The sequence below is a fragment of the Typopeltis vanoorti genome, chromosome 7, assembly GCF_054136105.1.
Source record: "Typopeltis vanoorti isolate ZY-2024b chromosome 7, IOZ_Tvanoo_1.0, whole genome shotgun sequence".
NCBI lineage: Eukaryota > Metazoa > Arthropoda > Arachnida > Uropygi > Thelyphonidae > Typopeltis > Typopeltis vanoorti.
The window spans coordinates 126,792,559-126,812,116 of NC_143555.1; the positions used below are offsets into that span (position 1 = coordinate 126,792,559).

General features: G+C 32.5%; 1 protein-coding gene and 1 long non-coding RNA gene across 6 annotated transcripts in view; one reads left to right on the forward strand and one right to left on the reverse strand.

Annotated features, from left to right (window-relative positions):
- LOC150105044 (uncharacterized) overlaps positions 1–19,558 on the forward strand; it is a 133,361-nt gene that overhangs the window by 87,463 nt on the left and 26,340 nt on the right. The window lies entirely within an intron of this gene.
- LOC150105045 (uncharacterized) overlaps positions 1–19,558 on the reverse strand; it is a 114,868-nt gene that overhangs the window by 87,394 nt on the left and 7,916 nt on the right. Inside the window, exon 1 of one of the 5 annotated variants that reach the window (XM_090395472.1) lies at positions 7,112–7,246. The exons of 2 other annotated variants lie outside the window; for them this stretch is intronic. The gene's annotated coding sequence lies outside the window, so the exon portion shown is untranslated. Of the gene's footprint in view, positions 1–4,452; positions 4,501–7,111; positions 7,247–19,558 lie in introns of those variants that run through there. 2 more of the 5 variants (XM_090395467.1, XM_090395470.1) reach the window with 2 other exon arrangements.

Consider the following 19,558-nt stretch of genomic DNA (forward strand, 5'->3'; position numbering starts at 1 on the left):
AAGCTGAGCACTTTATTTTCTGGTGAGTTACATACAATATGTAATGCTTGCTTTTTTGTGTAAAAAATTATTTTTATAGTTCAGGCCACAGGCCACAAACTGCAACGAAAGGGAAAAACCAACATTGAAAACAAAATAATTTTTCTCGAAGAAAAATATTCAAAATCTTGGATCGGTTGAAAAAAAGAAAAACCAGGAGTTTTTGCAGGGACTTTGAATTTAAATAAATCAACAATTCGAAAAATCAAACAAAATCAACATAAAATCTGAGAAAGTGTTTATTACTGGGTCAATAATAAGTGCAAAGCGCGTTGCTCGTGTACACAATATTCTAATGGAAAAATGGAGAAATCTCTAATGATTTCGATAGAAGATTGCACCTCAAAAGAAAATTCCTATGGATGGAAATCTTATTAAACAAAAAACTCACAAAGTTCATAAACATTTATAGTGCAGACCAGATGTTCAATGCAGATGAATCCAGGTTATATTGGAAAAAAGTGCAAAAACGCACCTATATTTCAAAAAATGAAAGATCAGCTCCTGGATTCAAAGTTTCCACTACTCTTTTGTAGTAATGCATCAGGTGATTACATGACAAAACCAGTGTTTATTAACCAATCCTCAAATCCTCCTGCTATGAAAGATTAAAATATGCACTATTTTATTTTGCCTAAAACATTTTTGCATTATGTGCAATGAAGTTTAAGTACAATTTGTAATTTTTATACTTTAACACTAGGTATTTGTTTCATAGTTTATATGTTTTCTTAACTTACATGAATTATCTGAATTAAATAAAAATATTTTTTTTGTTGGATATGTCATTGTTGTTTATATAATTAAAAAAAAAAAAACAATTTCGGAACATAATCCTACTTTTTCCATGTGATTTGAGACTCGCATAATGCAATTTATATAACACGCCATTTCTGCAGAACCTAACATCCACATTATACGAGGGTTACCTGTATTATTATTATTATTTGTTACTATTATCATTATTATTATTATTTGTTACTATTATCATTATTATTATTATTTGTTACTATTATCATTATTATTATTATTTGTTACTATTATCATTATTATTATTATTTGTTACTATTATCATTATTATTATTCAGTAACCATGGATTCACAAGATTCAATGTGGATGGCCCATTTTAGACAACATAAGGTCTATCACATCCCTCCTTAAACTCAATCACTATTCACTACCCTATATCAGGCAACAAAAATCCATGGTCCAACACCACTTCATGCAAAAAAGCCACACTTCCATTCATAACTTCCAAGGATGGCCTTTATCACCTTCCCCTAGTTCTACCATATGAAAGATCAACCCAATGTCAACCCTGTAACTACCTCTCAACAGTTTAAATGTCTCAATCTTATCACCTCTCCTTCTATCACCAAACTCTACAGACCACATGCCCTCAGTCTATCCTCATAATTAACATTGTACAGTCCTGATATAATTTTTTTATCTGTCTCAGCACCCAGTTTTACTCACATGTGCATGTGAGTAAAAGATTGAGGAGAATAACTGGTTGATTGAATGAAATGCCTGAAAGTGTGGTGAATGTGATGAACACATTTAATGAGTTTAAAGCAGAGTTTGATGATGTTTGTTTATGACAGTGTGAACCTCCTACAATGAGTCTTTCATGTAGTCTGGCATTAACAATAATATTATCCTTGGTTCACTCAACTAATTTTCTCTCATATTCTGATTTTGCCTTCTTTACCATACCTGGTTCACTCTTCTGGCCTGTGCTTTATACTGCTCATGAGTTTGCTGATCGCTTTCTCTTTAAACTTATCTAGAAGCTTTTCTGATTTTTCAACTCCTACTAAATGATGCTACTCATGACTTTAATTCCTACTTTATATATGTTCTGACTTATCTTTGCAGTCTGCTACTCCTTCCTTCAAACACCCCTTGATAGTTTCCCATGCACTATGAACAATCCTACTAACACCATAATAAAAATAAAATAATAATAATAAATGAGAATTCCAGCAGGGAAGCAACATTTATAAAGACTTTTCAAGTGATGATGAGTTAGACAGTTTCTATGCATAGTAGAGGTTTCCTTTCTAGAAAATTATGTTCCCCATTTGTCTGAAACACATCACTACCTGCCCACAAGGGCTTCATGCATCGAAATTATATTTCTTTCTTTCTTAATCTTTTCCTCTTTTACCTTTACGCTGTCGAGGGTTTCTATTCCTTATAACCACAACCGTTATACGAGGATAAGGTGGTTGGTCCTATGCCTCCTGGTATATCCTATGAAGCGTTATGTTCTCAAGGCTAGTTTGCCTGCTTGCGGGAGGAAAAACTCCAGATAAACTGGGGACTGCAGTCCATGCCCAGTTTGCATCAAATCCATTTCCATCTATATTTTTTTTTATTTCATCAGCGATACTTTTTTGCTCAGTTAGCTTAAATAAGTCATCATTTATTCATATATTAGGGCCAAAATATTTTTAATATTTTACGCAGACCTTTTGTTTGAAAACTATTTAATTTAGCTTCCTGTTTTTTAATCAGCTTCAAGCCTCTGATCCATATATGGCCATAACATTGCTATTGAATATGTTCATTTTATAATGATATCTGGACAATTTTCATATCTATCTATGATTTCATTTTTTGCAAATAGTATTAGCTTTGTCAATCTTTGCATTATTATCCCTGTCAGATCAACCTTCAGTATCTACATTTGCTTCCAAGTATGCAAAATTTTTCTACAGTATGCTAACTGATTTTGATCTCTTTGTGGCATTTTTTGTTTAGTTTAAGAACTTTTGTTTTATTCATATTTATTTTAAAACCAACTATTTCATCTGTTCTATACAAGTCTTCCAATTTTGATTATATCAAAACTATGTCATCAGCATAATCTAGGTCTTCTAAACTGTGACGTTAGATTCCATTTAATTCCTCTTCTTGCACCTGTAACTAATCTAATCAACGACTATGTTAAACAGTAAACTATACATTACACAATCCAGCCTCGAACCAAATATTATCTGCAACCAGTCAGATGTTGTTTGCTGTACATTAACATAATTTTTACTTGCTTTATACATTTCTTTGATTATTCTCCCATATTTGTCAGGAATTCCTTAACCTTTAATAATTAACCATAAATTTTTCTCTGAACTTCTAAGTTCTATGCTTTGTTTAGTGATATCACTTAAAGTAAAAATGTGATGTATAGTACTTCCACCTGTTCTAAACCAACTTGTTCATGCCTTAATATCTTCTTTACTTCATTTTTCATTATATTTATCAATATTCTACAGAAAAATTTTGCAGATACTGAAATTAGACTAATTTCCCTCCAATTTTCACAACTAGTGGGTTCTCCTTTCTCCGAGATTATAATTACCATTGTTTCTTTCCAACATTTAGGTACCATTTCAATATATATACATTATAATATATAATAACAGTATGTATATATATATATATACGAGTGACGTCCAGAAAGTAAGTTCTGATGGGCTGTCAGAGAAACAAAAAAATCTTTATTGGAAATGAAAGTATACATCTTTCACTACTTTTCTACATAATTTCTGCCATTGTTCTGGCACTTATCATAACAGGGAACCAAGTGTTGTATACCTTCGTTCTAGAAGGCTGCTGCCTGTGATGCAAACCACATATATTGACTGCTTCTTTGACCGCATCACCGTCTTGAAACTGCTGGACACCAAGGAAAGATTTCAGATGTTTGAACAGGAGCGAACTGGCCCATGAAAGTCGCTTGGCACGAGGTCAGGACTATATGGGGGATGATGGAATTGTTCCCTAGCCGAAGGTGGGAACACCATAAACCATTTGGAGATTTATGGAGAACACCATTCTCCATAAACCTCGATAATTTACTGATGAATTTCAGCTGCTTTAACGTTCCTCGTATTCAAGAAATGGATAACTGACCTAATTTCACATGCGGCGGGCGATTCGATTTTCTTAGACAATATAAACACACACCAAGAAGTGTACGCACTGTGAGAATGTCTGAAAATGGCCTTGCTAACGAATCAACAAACTCAGCACGCATACGCACCATTGCAATCGCAGCGCTGCAGTGAAAATATTTAAAAATGGAACTTACTTTCTGGATGTCCCTTGAATGTAGCATTTTATATCAATTAAAACTACATCCGTAACAAAATGCATAAATGAATATAATCATAAGAAATGACAGAAGCGATCACAATAAGCCACTTTTTACTTTTCTTTTTTTTTTAACTCAACTTAAATAGTTAAATAAAACAGTATTAGTATTGAATAATACTAGTACTAATAGTATTGAATAATCTGCCCTTTCCTAGTACTATAGCGAACCAATTAATCCAAACACTCACATTTTAAAGAAAAAAATTTTAATTTCACAAGAAAATAAGTACAAAAATTAAATCTAACTTTACCTAATAATTTATATGTGCTCCTCTGTTCCTAATAAGTTCATGACTGCCTCCATAGTTCAGTCGGTATAGACAAAATCCTTTGGTCAGAGAGACCTTGGTTCAATTCCCATCCGTGACATGAGGAACGTATATCTGGTCTCTTTTGACTAAAGGTGAGTTAGCCAGTTTCATACGGGGGGGGTAAAGGGTTTCTTTCACCTGGAAACTTGGGTTTTCCATCACCTAGAACAGGCCCATGAACACACAGATCTACAGTCATAAAATATATACTTAATCTCTCATTAGGGGAGCTCAACCCATCCTAAGGGACAGGAGAGGAAAGGGGGAACCCCATACAAAATAAATAATGAGTTTATTAATTCGCTTAGGAATTTCTTATTTCTGCATCTCGAAACTATACTTTTATAATGGATTGTATTAAGTTATCCTTTGTATCACAATTCATTTCCCTATGGCCCACTAATTTTCTATTGGGTTAATGTCAGGAAGTTACCTGGCCACTGAAACTATTGGATGTTGTGATTTTTGAGGAACTGTTTCACTTTTTTTCGAAGTGTGGCATGGATCTGTGGGACCACTCTTTTCTCTAATATTTTCATGTATTGGTCACTTTCCATCATACTATCAACAGGCACAAGAGATCCTGGACTGTAGTGTAAAACAAGCCCAAAACATCTTTTTAGCCAGGTGTTTAGGAGCTTGTTGAAGGTGGGTGGGTGGGAAAAGTCTTCTCAGCTGCTGATTTGCGAATATAGGGTACTCACTCCCCTTGGACCAAGAAATGGCTCTCCTCTGAGAATATGACCTTCTCCCACTTCTTCAGTCCAATTTTTGTACACTTTTGAGCACTGGAGCCTCTTTTTCTGCATAGCTTTCATCAACACTTGTTTCTTTGTTGGCCCGTGGGCAGTCCTCCCTGTTTCCAGCAATCTTCGACAGACTGTCATGTCAGAAACATTAATCCCACTAGCAGCCAAGTCTCTATTTAAGTCTACAGCAGACAATCTTGGATTCATTTTGCTTTTCCTAACTAGTAAACGATCTTGAGTGAGTATAGTTTTCCTTTTTCACCCACATTTTCCTTTTTTGTCAGGCGAAACGGTACCTGTGAATTTAAACCTCTTTAAAATTGCATTAACAGTACCCGTACCAACACTCATTGGCAATTTGTCTTTGAGTCATGGCCGTGTGCTGAGAAAGGGTACATATTTTCTGAATGCTTTACATTATTAAATTTTAAATTTTAATAATGTTTACATTATTAAAATTGCTCAACACTATTAATAAACATCGTAGGGACAGTTAAAACATGTAGCACTCAACCAAAATAATGAACTAAAACTAAACCGAAAATAGCAAACCGAAACTGAAATCAAAATTATTGTGAACCGCAACAAAAAAAAAACAAACCAAAACCAAAAACTTAGCGAAAATTCGTCCAAAGGAAATTATACCCAATTTATTTATATTTGCTTGTAATAGTTAATTTTATCATCAACAATCCTATACAATTCTCTTATTTTGTATAAAAAATAATAAAAATCCATCTTGTAGCACTTAGGAGGGTGAAGGGCGCTAGCAGCACTGTGTTTACCAGTGTCATATTGCTATGTGATGTGCATATCCTTACGCGCGTAGCAAATACGCGCGCAAGGATATGCACATCACAATGAGATGTGGGCGCGACGGACAGTGCCGCAAAGACATAACATTTGTTATAGTTTTTATATTAGAACATTACTGGGGTTATGATAATGGATGTTATTTTTAGGAAATTTTGAATTATACTAAACTGTATAATTTTATCGATAATAAAAAATATTTTTTCATGAAACAAAACAAGAAAAATATATTTTATTTTTAAGTAATTTTGAATTATACCAAATTGTATAATTTTAACGATAATAAACAATATTTTTTCATGTTTAATTTTTACCATCATTTTGATATTTTATCCAAACACGTATACACTGTTTCTTTTAAGGTTACAGGGTGATCAGCATTCATATTTATTGATTTAGGGACACAAAACGTGTGTGTATTTCAACACGTGTGTTTTGTGTCCCTAAATCAATAAATATGAACGTATACACTGTGCTTACAGTGTATGTATATTTCGAAAGTTGCAGCACCCCCACGATTTCAAGCCACGAGCCGCCACTGTTCTTAACGATACTCATCTGATGCTACTCGCTTGCGTGTGTGTATATTATTATTATATGACACCTCCAGGGAGTCCAAAGACTCATCGAGGGAGAGTGTGCCAATAGCATCGAACGATTGATTCCCTTCCAACTACTAACCGCGCTCAAACTTACTTAACTTTTTGCGTGAGCCATTAGTAGCAGAGGCTCTACCAATCGACCAACCTTTGCTGGCATATGCACCGTACATTTCTCGTTCAGTGGAACATAAAGTTAAAATGCAGTACGCAACTGTCATTAAATAATTGTTTTGTTTTTTTTTAACGTTGAATGATATGGATGTGGTCAGCTTCAATTTACTCAAATGTCAGACTGTTTGTAGTCAAGGCTATGTTGGTGCAATGAGTTCAGTAAAAAGGCTAAAGCTCAAGTTCATCAGACATAGAAAACGCACGCATAGAAATTGCTCTTCGTTTAAACTATTTTGCATTAAAACTACATGTAAACATTCTCACCTGTTTAGTTACTTGAAGAAATGACCACGCTCAACGAATTCCCAATTCACACGTACAATCAAGCACCCACTAACACAAGTAGTTATTCGATGTAGCGGCGCCTCGTTAAATTGGTTAGAAGTTCCTTGTTGCATTACTTTCGTTTTCCATTCGTGTCTGTGTTATCCACGAGCGCTATGAAGTGCGCTTGCGCCTCACTTCCAGGAAGTTGTGCAATACTTTTTTATTTCTCTTTTTTTCTGTCTTTTCTGTATAGCTGCTAATAACTGCAGTATGTAGTGTCGTTGGAATTTCTAACATAATGGCAATTTAATCCTCTAAAGTACATAGATCATATTATTATTATTATTATTATTGTTGTTGTTGTTGTTGTTGTTGTTTCCTGGAGTCAAGGAATCATCGAGGGAGAGATAGAAGGATGGAGGAAGAGAGAGAGAGAGAGGAGAGTTTATACCATTCACAATTACACACATTATATTAGAGGTATAAGTTATAATGTGAAAGTGTACCTGGAGGTGTCAAATAATAATAATAATAATAATAATATTAATAATAACAATGCAAAAGTCCTAAGTCTGTGAATATATATACATATATTCATCTCTTACCTAAATGAATAAAATGCTAGTTTTTATTATTGAAGATATAGACTTCAAGACAACAAATGTTATTATTATTATTATTAACATCTGACCTCCCGGAGTCAAAGGACTCTTCGAGAGGGGTCCATACTCTCTCATGCAAAATATGAAATTACATATTAATACACTGGTTGTGTATTAATTCCTTCTCTTACAGGTGAAAAAGGCTTATGCAATTAGAAGACAAAACTAGTCGTATTTCTGGATTAATCAGGTACTTTGTTTGCGGTTTGTGTGTGTGTGATGAGAGAGAGAGAGAGAGAGAGAGAGAGATGACTGATAAGAACTAGCATTTTATTCATTTAGGTAAGATGAATTTTATCGACCGTGTGAGACCGCCGCCTCGCTTACTGGAGGCCTGAAGTGGTGTGGAAAAGTTCTATGTTTAATCTCCAGAGCAGGGTTCCTGGACTATATCAAAAATATATAAAATTAATTTAAAAAGTAAGAAAGAAAATCCATAGGCCACCCACAGTACGAATGTACTATAGATTCGCAATAAAGTTTTGTGTTTGGAAGTTACATCAAAAATAAATAAATTATTATTATTAAGATAGACTTAAATTCGAGTCTAATCGCCGGCTGGAGGAAGTTTCTCAAAACCTTTCTTAGACCGTTTCCCGAGTTACTCAATCTCTGGCAAGCGGGCTTTTTCTCCCGGAAACTCGGGTTTTTCGACCCGTAAACTCAAGAAAATCGACCGTAGAAACCGCATTATTTCAGACAATAACACATCGTGTTATTTAGGTACCAAGAGACGGCAGCACTTGTTTGCCCGTCTCTTCATCTGTTGCCCTTATAATTAGTGATAGTCATGGGCCAGCTATATTTGATTGGCTACTGGTGGAGATTGAATTTCCCATTCACTCTCCAAAAACTAGATAAGGTTAAAAGGCCAATAATAATAATAATTATTATTATTATCGAAATGCACAAAATAGGTAGAAAATAATTTTTTCAAGGTGTTACGTTTCGAAGACTTATTTTCAAAGGATTGAATAAGGGGAAACAATAGAGACAATAAGCTATCCCTCGAAATCAGCACCTTCTTAGCACATTCGAGTCTCGTCGTGATGTGAGGAATATTTATATTAACTTTTCTGTACCAGTAACTCGAGTTTTCTTTTCCTATAGAACAGACAAACCGCTGGAGAACAAATGCAATCAACAGAGAGAAATATACTGTTGCATGAGGGGATGGTGTAGTCTAGATATCGATCATTGTACTTAGTATAAAGCGACATTTTTCAATTTGAATAAAAGAATGAATCATAACATTTTTCATGTCGTGTTTAGTGAGCGGAATTGTTCACGGATGAAGTGGCACAGACATCCGATTTAAGGAAGGATATGACAGATATTTTGCACTTAAATTGATATTATTACTATTATTATGTGATACCTCCAAGGACTCATCATGGAAGGGCATTCTGCTCCACTGCACACAAATCATCATCTTCCCTGTTTAATCTTCCAACTACACAATGAGTCATTGTCAGTGGCAGGTTATTTTGCACCCTAAGCAAAGTTTACAAGTGCACCCCTTATTTCATAAACTATTTTAAAAAAAATTAGCTAACGCCTTTTTTATTCCCTTATGTAGGGAGCCATTTAGCCCTATCTAACTTTTGGAGACTGAGTGGGCAGTTCAATCTCCACTGCTGCCCAGAGATATCTAGCCCAAGGCTATCACTAATTAAGTGGCATGCAGTGAAAAGAGAGATGGCTCAACAAGTGCCGCCATCTCGTGGTCCCTAATCCTAACACTCGTATTTAATGTCTGAAATAATGTGGGTTCTACGGTCGATTTCCTTGAGTTTACGGGACGAAAAACCCTGGTTTCTGGGAGAAAAAAAAAACCGGTTGCCCGTGTCAGAGATCGACTAATTGGGGAACCGGTCGAAAAAAGGCTTAGAAATATTTCTTCTAGTCGCCGACTAGATTCGAAACCAAGAAGTTTGCACACCATGGCGGTCAAGCGCCATGGTGTGCAAACGTCACATCCACTGAGTTTATTTGTATCAACAACAGCAGCTATTTACAATTTGTACATAGGCTGCTAATTCTATTAGGCATTTTCATTTACTCGTTACAATATACTTATGACACTTGTTTTACAGTCACTGTTTAAATAAGATACAACATCACATGCTCAATTTCTATTTTCCTTATTGTCCTATTGAATTGTTTGAGCTGTTATTTTTGTTATTGGTATATGTTACATAGTGATTTCAGTCTATTTATAAGTTCCATTATCAGATCAGTCTATTCTCGTTTACATATATATATATATATATATATACATATACATCCACATACATATATACATATATATACCTACATATACATATATATGTTAGCATTGACATTTTCCATATGTACAATTCGTTTTACATATATCTTCATTTTATATCTTTGTTCACATATTTTGGTTGATTATTTTATTAACTTAATTTAAATGCACATCTTATTCTTAAAATACATACATTGCTTATGTTTTTATTTACATTTATATATGCATATATTTTGGTAGTATCTCTATATCTCATGCAGATTTTATTTTTTTGTAGGCACTCTTATTTTTACAAAAAGAATTCCATCTTGCTTTAAATTATATTGTTTGCTTAACTTAAGAGGTAAATCTGTAATTTCTTATATACAAAGTTTTCTGAATTGCAGAATTAGTTACAGGTCTATAAATGGATAATATATCCTATTAACATTTTGGGTTATTATCATGTTATGAACTTATGTTATCTGCATTCCATCTGCATTCTGGGAGAAAAAAAAAACCGGTTGCCCGTGTCAGAGATCGACTAATTGGGGAACCGGTCGAAAAAAGGCTTAGAAATATTTCTTCTAGTCGCCGACTAGATTCGAAACCAAGAAGTTTGCACACCATGGCGGTCAAGCGCCATGGTGTGCAAACGTCACATCCACTGAGTTTATTTGTATCAACAACAGCAGCTATTTACAATTTGTACATAGGCTGCTAATTCTATTAGGCATTTTCATTTACTCGTTACAATATACTTATGACACTTGTTTTACAGTCACTGTTTAAATAAGATACAACATCACATGCTCAATTTCTATTTTCCTTATTGTCCTATTGAATTGTTTGAGCTGTTATTTTTGTTATTGGTATATGTTACATAGTGATTTCAGTCTATTTATAAGTTCCATTATCAGATCAGTCTATTCTCGTTTACATATATATATATATATATATACATATACATCCACATACATATATACATATATATACCTACATATACATATATATGTTAGCATTGACATTTTCCATATGTACAATTCGTTTTACATATATCTTCATTTTATATCTTTGTTCACATATTTTGGTTGATTATTTTATTAACTTAATTTAAATGCACATCTTATTCTTAAAATACATACATTGCTTATGTTTTTATTTACATTTATATATGCATATATTTTGGTAGTATCTCTATATCTCATGCAGATTTTATTTTTTTGTAGGCACTCTTATTTTTACAAAAAGAATTCCATCTTGCTTTAAATTATATTGTTTGCTTAACTTAAGAGGTAAATCTGTAATTTCTTATATACAAAGTTTTCTGAATTGCAGAATTAGTTACAGGTCTATAAATGGATAATATATCCTATTAACATTTTGGGTTATTATCATGTTATGAACTTATGTTATCTGCATTCCTTACAATTGACATATCTACTATCCTTGTGGCTGTATATACAAGAACATATACATATTTGTGGTAATATATCTTAATCTATATATTTATTACTAGAGTAGTATTGACTTATCTTAAGGAGTAATTTGCTATTTACATTTACATTTCTCCCCCCCCCCTTACACAATTAGATATACATATATATATAACATTCTTATCCCTTATATATAGGCGTACCTATATATTATTATTAATATTTTTATTACTTTTTTAAACTTTTATTTATTTATTTATTTTAATTATTATTTTATATTTTATTTTATATATATATATATATATATATATATATATATATATATATATATATATATATATATATATATAGGTCACATCCACTGAGCTACACAGGCTGACATTTCATAAACTAAAATGTTTCCAATTGATATCAAACAAAATAAAATTGTCTTTCAGGTTAAATTAATAGGTAAATTAATAGGGTTTTTTCTTTTCTTTTCTTTTTTAATTAATTTGAAAATTCTCTGTTATAATTCATTTACAAAAAAAAAAAAAAAAGATTATAAAATACCGAAATTTAATATTTTAAAATGTTAACGTTTTAAAATATTTATCTTAACTGAATTTTAAATAGCGGTAAGTTCAAATCATTAAATGATTTGAACAAAAAATGGTAAGGAACAAAAAAGAACCAAGAGTTAAATAGTAAAATAGTGTGATGTGTGAGGGATAAGGAAAAATAATCGATACCTAGATCATATAGCACTATTTAATTTTGATATTTTAGTAAAGTATGAATAAAGCATAGCTTGAAGTTTTGCGCCCCTTCATGGCTTGCGCCCCTAGGCGGTTGCCTAGTTCGCTTAAATGGTAGTGCCGGCCCTGACAATGACACTATTATCTTCAACACATAACTACTCATTTTTTAAGTTACTGCCCTTGATTAGTTTGATTTCATAAAGTATTTGTAATAATAAAATAGTAAAAACAGTAATAATATAAACGATATGGACAATCATAAAAATGCGCTTTTCGTAATCGCATTTATGTACAATGACATCATTATTACAACATGGACACAGCAGTAAGCAGGCCATTCGTCTCCTAAACAAGACTCATGCACTGGCTTATATTTGTCACCAATATTTTATTTTATTTAGCCTTTGGGGATATATTCACCATTACGAGATATTATATCAGTTAAAACCAAATATTTTCTTATCTTGTGAGGCATTCTGTGAGAACTTTGCTTATGTAATGTGATATTATTATATAGGCAAAGTTGATACCAGATCCAACAATATTTCAAAGCCTAATGTTTGTAGAAACTATGAAAGTTTCGTACGCTTACCAGAACAGAATCCTCGGCATCCCTGAGTTGCCTCAGCTTCTACTATTTAAAAGACATGGGCGATGCCCAAGCGTTCATGTACTCGCTTTAATTAGTGCATTTTTTAAAGGCTTTTTTAACTTGTGGATGCCGAGGATTGTATTCTCGTAAGCTCTTAGGTTAACTTACGAAACTTTCATACTTTTTATAAACATTCGGTTATGAAATAATGTTGGATCTAGTATCCACTTTGCCTATGTAAGTTTACATTGACGAAATGAAGCCTTATGCTTAATTTAATATAACAAGATTTATTACTACAAGAAGAAACCGGTCTGGGTAGTGACCTTCTCTCATAATGTAGAACAGTAATAGCGCTCCTAGGAGCTGGGTTTCACATTATGGGTAAATACCAAGGACTTGCTGAACTTTATATAGTTTCTATATTCGGCATGAAACTCTTTGAGTTTCTTATTCGGCTATGAAACAATATGGGATGTAATATCCCTTAACTTAAATAAATTCATGTCGCCGAATTGAAGCCTTTGGCTCTTCATATAATTAGCAAATCTTGATATATTAAATTTTTCAGAAAAAAAAGAAAAGAAAAGAAAATGTATTCCATCTCCTGTTAATTAACGCCTTTAGTTTAGTAGGGTAAACATCTGATTTTTGTAAATTAGATAAGTGGAATTTTTTTTTTTTTTTTGTTCGGGAAAAAAAAAAAAAAAAAAAAAAAAAAAAAGCAGTGTATAAATATAAAATCGTATTTTCTCCCTCCCAGAAACCGCCCAGCAAAAAAATTAAAAAAAAAAAAAAAACAGTGTATAATATAAAATCGTGAATGATATAATCACGTAATCACAAGAAAGATATTTATTTAACCAAATATTTCGGTCTGGAAATATTTATTTGGTTAAATAAATATCTTTCTTGTGATTACGTGATTATATCATTCAGTCTTATGTCGCAAGTATCCTTAAAACAACAAATATAAAATCGTATTTTCTCCCTCCCAGAAACCGCCCAGCAAAAAAATTAAAAAAAAAAAAATTTTAAATACCAGAGCGTGCTTTTTTTTTTTTTTTTTTCCCGGCATGTGTACCATTACCATAGACATAATTTTGTTTGTTTGTTTTTTCTGATTTGTCATTTTTAATGATCCACTTATTTATAAGCGAAAAAAAAATAGTATTATCATTTCTAATCATTTTGAAATTGGGACTATTGTCAAAGCATATACTTCCCCTAATAAGTACTATTTTGCAGCCCCTAAATTTAAGAAATGTAAAATTAAAAAAAAAAAAAAAAAAAAACGGTGTCTTTATGGATGATTTGTCAGGCAAAATTATCTTTTGCCGTTTTCCAAATTTGCGGCTCCATTGCCTTAGTCCTTAGAGGGTTTACGATGGTCCTCGGAAATTATTGTCTCGCCCACATTCTCATCAGCCAATGTTATTATTAAATGTGATATATATATATATATATATATAACCAACGAATTGGTTTCAACTTTCTAGTTTATATTTCTAAAGTTAAAATCCCATTTTATGATAGCCCATTTTGCACTTGCACTGTATGTGCGCTTGCAGGATGGTGGACATTTCGCCAGTTAAATCCTTCAAGTGCATGTTTTAATGTAAGAGTGAAAAATAACTCTTACAATATAATAAATAATATGCAATAATTTTATTTTATTTATTTATTAAATATATTTAGTTTATGTAATACATAAATGATTATTATTTTATACCATATATATATATATATATATATATATATATATATATACAAGACAATTTATTATAACAGTATTACGAAATCAATTTCTTAATAATAACACAAGGTAGCTATATTAATTATAGACCAGTCTGTGTGCCTGGAATTCTGGTCAAAGTGTTAGAGAGGTTAATTAGGACCAAGATTCAGAAATGGGTTGACACAGAAAAATACTCTTTGGTGGCCATCATGAGTTGGTTAAAGGAAGATCGTATTTTAGCAATCTGCTTACTTAAAGTGTTAAATTGGATAAGGGTGATGCATAATACACAGTGGTATATTTCGATTTTGCAAAGACATTTGATAAACTGACACATTACAAGCTGGTAATTAAATTGGAACGGATGGGGTTGAACGCTAGATTAGTTCGCTGGATTGGAGATTGGCTATCTGATAGGTATCAGCGAGTTGTCTATGGAGGAGCTATATCAGAGAAGATGAAAGTTATTAGTGGTGTACCCCAATGGTATGTTTTAGGTCCATTGCTGTTTAATTTGTATGTAAATGATATTAGGAGAGGTCTGAATGGTGATATGCAGTTGTTTGCAGATGATGCAACGTTGGGGAGAGCTACAAGGAGTAGAGTGGATGCTGTGGCTTTGCAAGAGGACTTGAATACACTGACTGAATGGATAAATGAGTGGGGATCTCATGTCAATGTTGCAAAGTGAAGTTTTTGAAATTTGAGAAACAGAGATGGGATGAAGAGTACACAATAGGTGGAAATATCTTGGAAGAGGTTAGAGGAGATGATAGATCTCGGAGTAATGGTGGAGAAGGACCTAAATTTTTAGGGACATATTGCTAAAATTGTGAGAACAGCACAGCGGATAAAGGGAGTGATGCAATAGAATATAGAAATAAAAGACATGACACAACATAAATAAAAAATGAATTTTAATTAGGAAAAGTATTTTGGAAAATTTTCTAGTGTTTTTAACTTTTTCTTTTTTTTGGGGGGGAAGGGCCCCTTGACCCCCTCCCTGGGTGCGCCACTGCTCTGTCCACAATAACTCCCAAATCCCTAACTTTATCAGCCTCCTGCAGTTCAGTTCCATCAATATAGTAAACAGCATGTGATCTCATCCTTCCGAAGTGCATCACCTTACACTTGGACACATTAGACTGGCAGCCATTTAGTTTAGCCAAAACCACCAGCCTATTTAAGTCATCCTGTAAGATATCCACATCATCTGAATCAACTGTCGCTCTTCCCAGTTTTGCATCAACCAGCAAACAAGTGGATATCTCCTTTCAAACTATTCCCAATATCATTGATGTACAAATTAAATAACAGAGTATCAAGCACTGAGCCCTGAGGCACACTGCTAGTAACCTGCCTTCTACTGGACTCCGCTCCACCATAAACAACTCTTTGATATCTATCCATTAGCCACCCTCTAATCCAAATCACCAGTCTGGGATCCATACTCCTTTGCTCCAATTTATGTAACAGAGTTCCATGTGGAATCTTGTCAAATGCCTTTGCAAAATCCAGCAGGATCACTGAAAAAGGATTTCCTTTATCCAACTCCATCGTTACTTCATTATAGAAAGTGAGCATATTGCTAAGACAAGATCTACCCTTCACAAAACCATGTTGCTCTCTTATCTTTCTCAATAGCAGTGAGAGTAATCTAAGCTTTAGCTTTTCCTCCGGCTAAGAGGATTATTATGGAGTATTTCGAAGACGTAGTAATATTTAGAATTTAAAAATAAATAAATAAATAACAAAAATAACACCACTGAAATTTCAGCACAACAATATTATTGCTTTATTTTTTTTATTTTTTTATTTTTTATTTTTTTTGTCAAAACGGTAAACTGAAGTCACAGATTTTGAATACTGTCTGAAAGCTTTCAAACCAGTAAAAATTTAAAGTAGTTATGTAATTGAGTTCCAGGAGAGGAGAAGGGAGGTAGATACAGTAGAAAATCTTCAGAATGACATAAATTTTGAATTATTTCGTATAGGATATCCTTCATGTTATATTTCCAGCATATCTACAGTGGTTACACTGGATATTATAGTAATGCGGATTCAAATAAAAAAATAAAAAAATAAAAAAATCTGTTGCAGTTTTAAGCAAAAGACAAAGGCGAAGACTGTCTGATAAAATACCATTGGATATAAATTTTTGATATTAAAAAGACTCAGGATCGGAAACCCCGAGTAAAGCAGTTTAACATCATTTGTTGTTCACAAAAAAAAAAAAGAAAAAAGAAAAAAAAGTTCCTAAAATTGAAATGTTACGATCCATATAACGGTATTTTGCAAGGAAAGAAAGCGAAATGTCATATTTATTCCAATAAATGTTATTTAAAAAATATAAATATTTAACAAAATATTTTAAATGAAACAAACATTTGAAATTTCGCGAAAAAAAAAAATCTTCTATATTGTCAGTAAAGTGAAAGAACATAAAGTTGTCTTGTTCCGTGACACTGATTTGAAGAATAAAAGGCAGCAAATTTACTATTACTAAATAGATTCATTGCAAAGGCTGATCTCTGGTAATTTCAGGATTGATTATTTTCGCACATGTGAAATTCGTTTTTATTTTTGGGAAAAGACACCATAATTGTGCAGGAAAGAAAAATCAAATATCGTAGGACAGTAAAGGAAATTCCAAGTAACACAGTACACGTAAAGTCAAAGGCTTTTCCACCACAGTTAATCCGTTAACGGCTCTAAAATCGCCGTTCAGGGATTGACGGCGAAGGGGATAATTGCATGATAAAAAGTAGAATGGGATGAGGTTTTGATCCATTAAAATTGAATTGGCAACTGTGCCGCGGAATCTTGTCCGGAAGCAGTGCAGTATTTTTGTTTTTATTTTGTTAATATGTAATTACTTTTCATCTTCAACAAGAAGATGGAGTACACTCCTTAAATTTTTAGGGAAAAAAAAAATCTTTAACACTTAAAAGATTAAATGAAACGAGTTGGCCCACAAGAGCTGATACTGTATTGCTTTGAAACCGTGATATAAACAAATTAAAGAGGCATTACTTGAAGTATCCATTTCGTCTTATGAAAAACCTATTTCTAAATTAGAGCTCATCATTGGCTGACCATTTGACAATTCAGAAACAGTAATTTTAACAGTTGTGTGGGAGAAAATTTTACAACAAATAAATGCTACTAGTAAATCTCTACAAGATCCCGATATGGATTTGTTTTTAGCTAATAATTTGTTACAATCTTTAGTTGGTTTTATTTTAGATATAAGAAATAGTTTTTGCAGCTTTAAATGAAGAAGCAAATTTATTAACAGATGAGACAAAATTTAAATATGAGAAGGAAAGAGTGAAAAAAAAAGAAAAAAAAATCTCACGAAATTTCACAATCTAACGATGAGATTACTCGCATATTACATGGGAAAGAAAATTTCATTGTTAATACTTTTAATGTCTTTGCGATAAGCTAATTTTGGAAATTAATGAAAGACCAAAAAGCTATTTAGACAGATATGTTTGGCATTTTTTTGAAGAAAGATATATAGCTCAAGACAAGTACAAGACTAGTATTAACAAAATTTTAAAATCTTATGGGGCTGATATTGATTCAGAAAAATTTATTGGTGAAGTTAAGCAATTTTTAATAATGATAAAGGAAGAAAATGTTTCAATTAAAATATGTACAAATTTATAAACGATGAGTTAAGGTGTACTTTTCCGAACGTAGAAACAATTCTAAAAATATTTTTGAGGATGCGTATTTCAAATGCAAGTGCTGAAATCTCATTTTCAGTGTTAAATGAATAAAAACTTTAAGAAGCAACTCGCACCAAAATAAAACAAGTGACCTGTCGTTATTATGCATTGAATTATATGTAATAGACTCGATTAATTATGATATCATTTTAGATATATTTGCTAAAACCAAAGCCAGAAAAAAAAAAACTTTTAGTATTATTTTTTCTTTTTTAACTTAAATTTGAACTGATTTATATATATATAAACTCTCTCTATATAAAAAGATAAGCCGAAATTTGAAACGTTTTTATGTCACGTGTTTTGTCTCTGGCTTACCAGCCCGGAACTCGGAGGGTTGCCATAGGCGCCGGGGGGAGCCCCCCCCCCAGTATACATATATTATTTAAATGGAAATATATGTATATCAATGTTGTTATTTTTAGTTTATTAAAATGAGTTATTATAGAAATGTGGACTTTTATTTTCAATAAACTAAAAAAAAAAAAAAAATGCATATGAATTTGATTAACTGAAATAGACTTGTTCTTTTGGGGCCTCATTATGATGTTGCGCCTAGGGCCTCAAAAAGTATAAATGCGGCCCTGTCTCAAGGAAAGGGAGAAAGTAAATTATAAGATCTCCTGAGTTCAAATCTGTGTTGCTCTAGAACTATAAGTTTGGAACATAAGTGAAACGATCATAAATTATGCATTCAAACATTCTGAAAATAACTAAATGGATGGTATAACGAGTTTTTATTATTATTTTTTTACTTCTATAGCAGTGACTCATTTATATATATACAGTTAATGAAGATTGAGTTTCCATGATGAGGAGGAGGAAAACACAAATATATAAACACTTTGCAGAGAGAGAGAGAGAGAGAGAGAGAGTTGGTCATCACACACTGAATTTTGTTGCGTACTACAAAACTAGTTGTGTAGTACGCTAGAAAAGTAATAAGAAAACGTGTTACCAGGACTGTTGAGGTTGAATGAGCTGAAAGAAATCATAAAGTTAGGAATACTTGGATAGCAATGACGGACGAGATATTTGGGGGCATCTAAGAAGCCAGTTTTTCAACCTGAGTTATATCTAGTTAAAAAAACTATAACTAAAATTTTGTTAAATTTATGGTTTTTATTTCTGAATATGAAAATTTATTGGAAGATATTATAAGGTATACAGGAGCTTATCAAAATAATGGAAACACCTACAAATATTTTGGAGAATTTTTTATTAATAAGCTATAGGCCCACCTCTGGCTGTTAGAATACCATGAATTCGAATAGACTGATACAAGTCATGT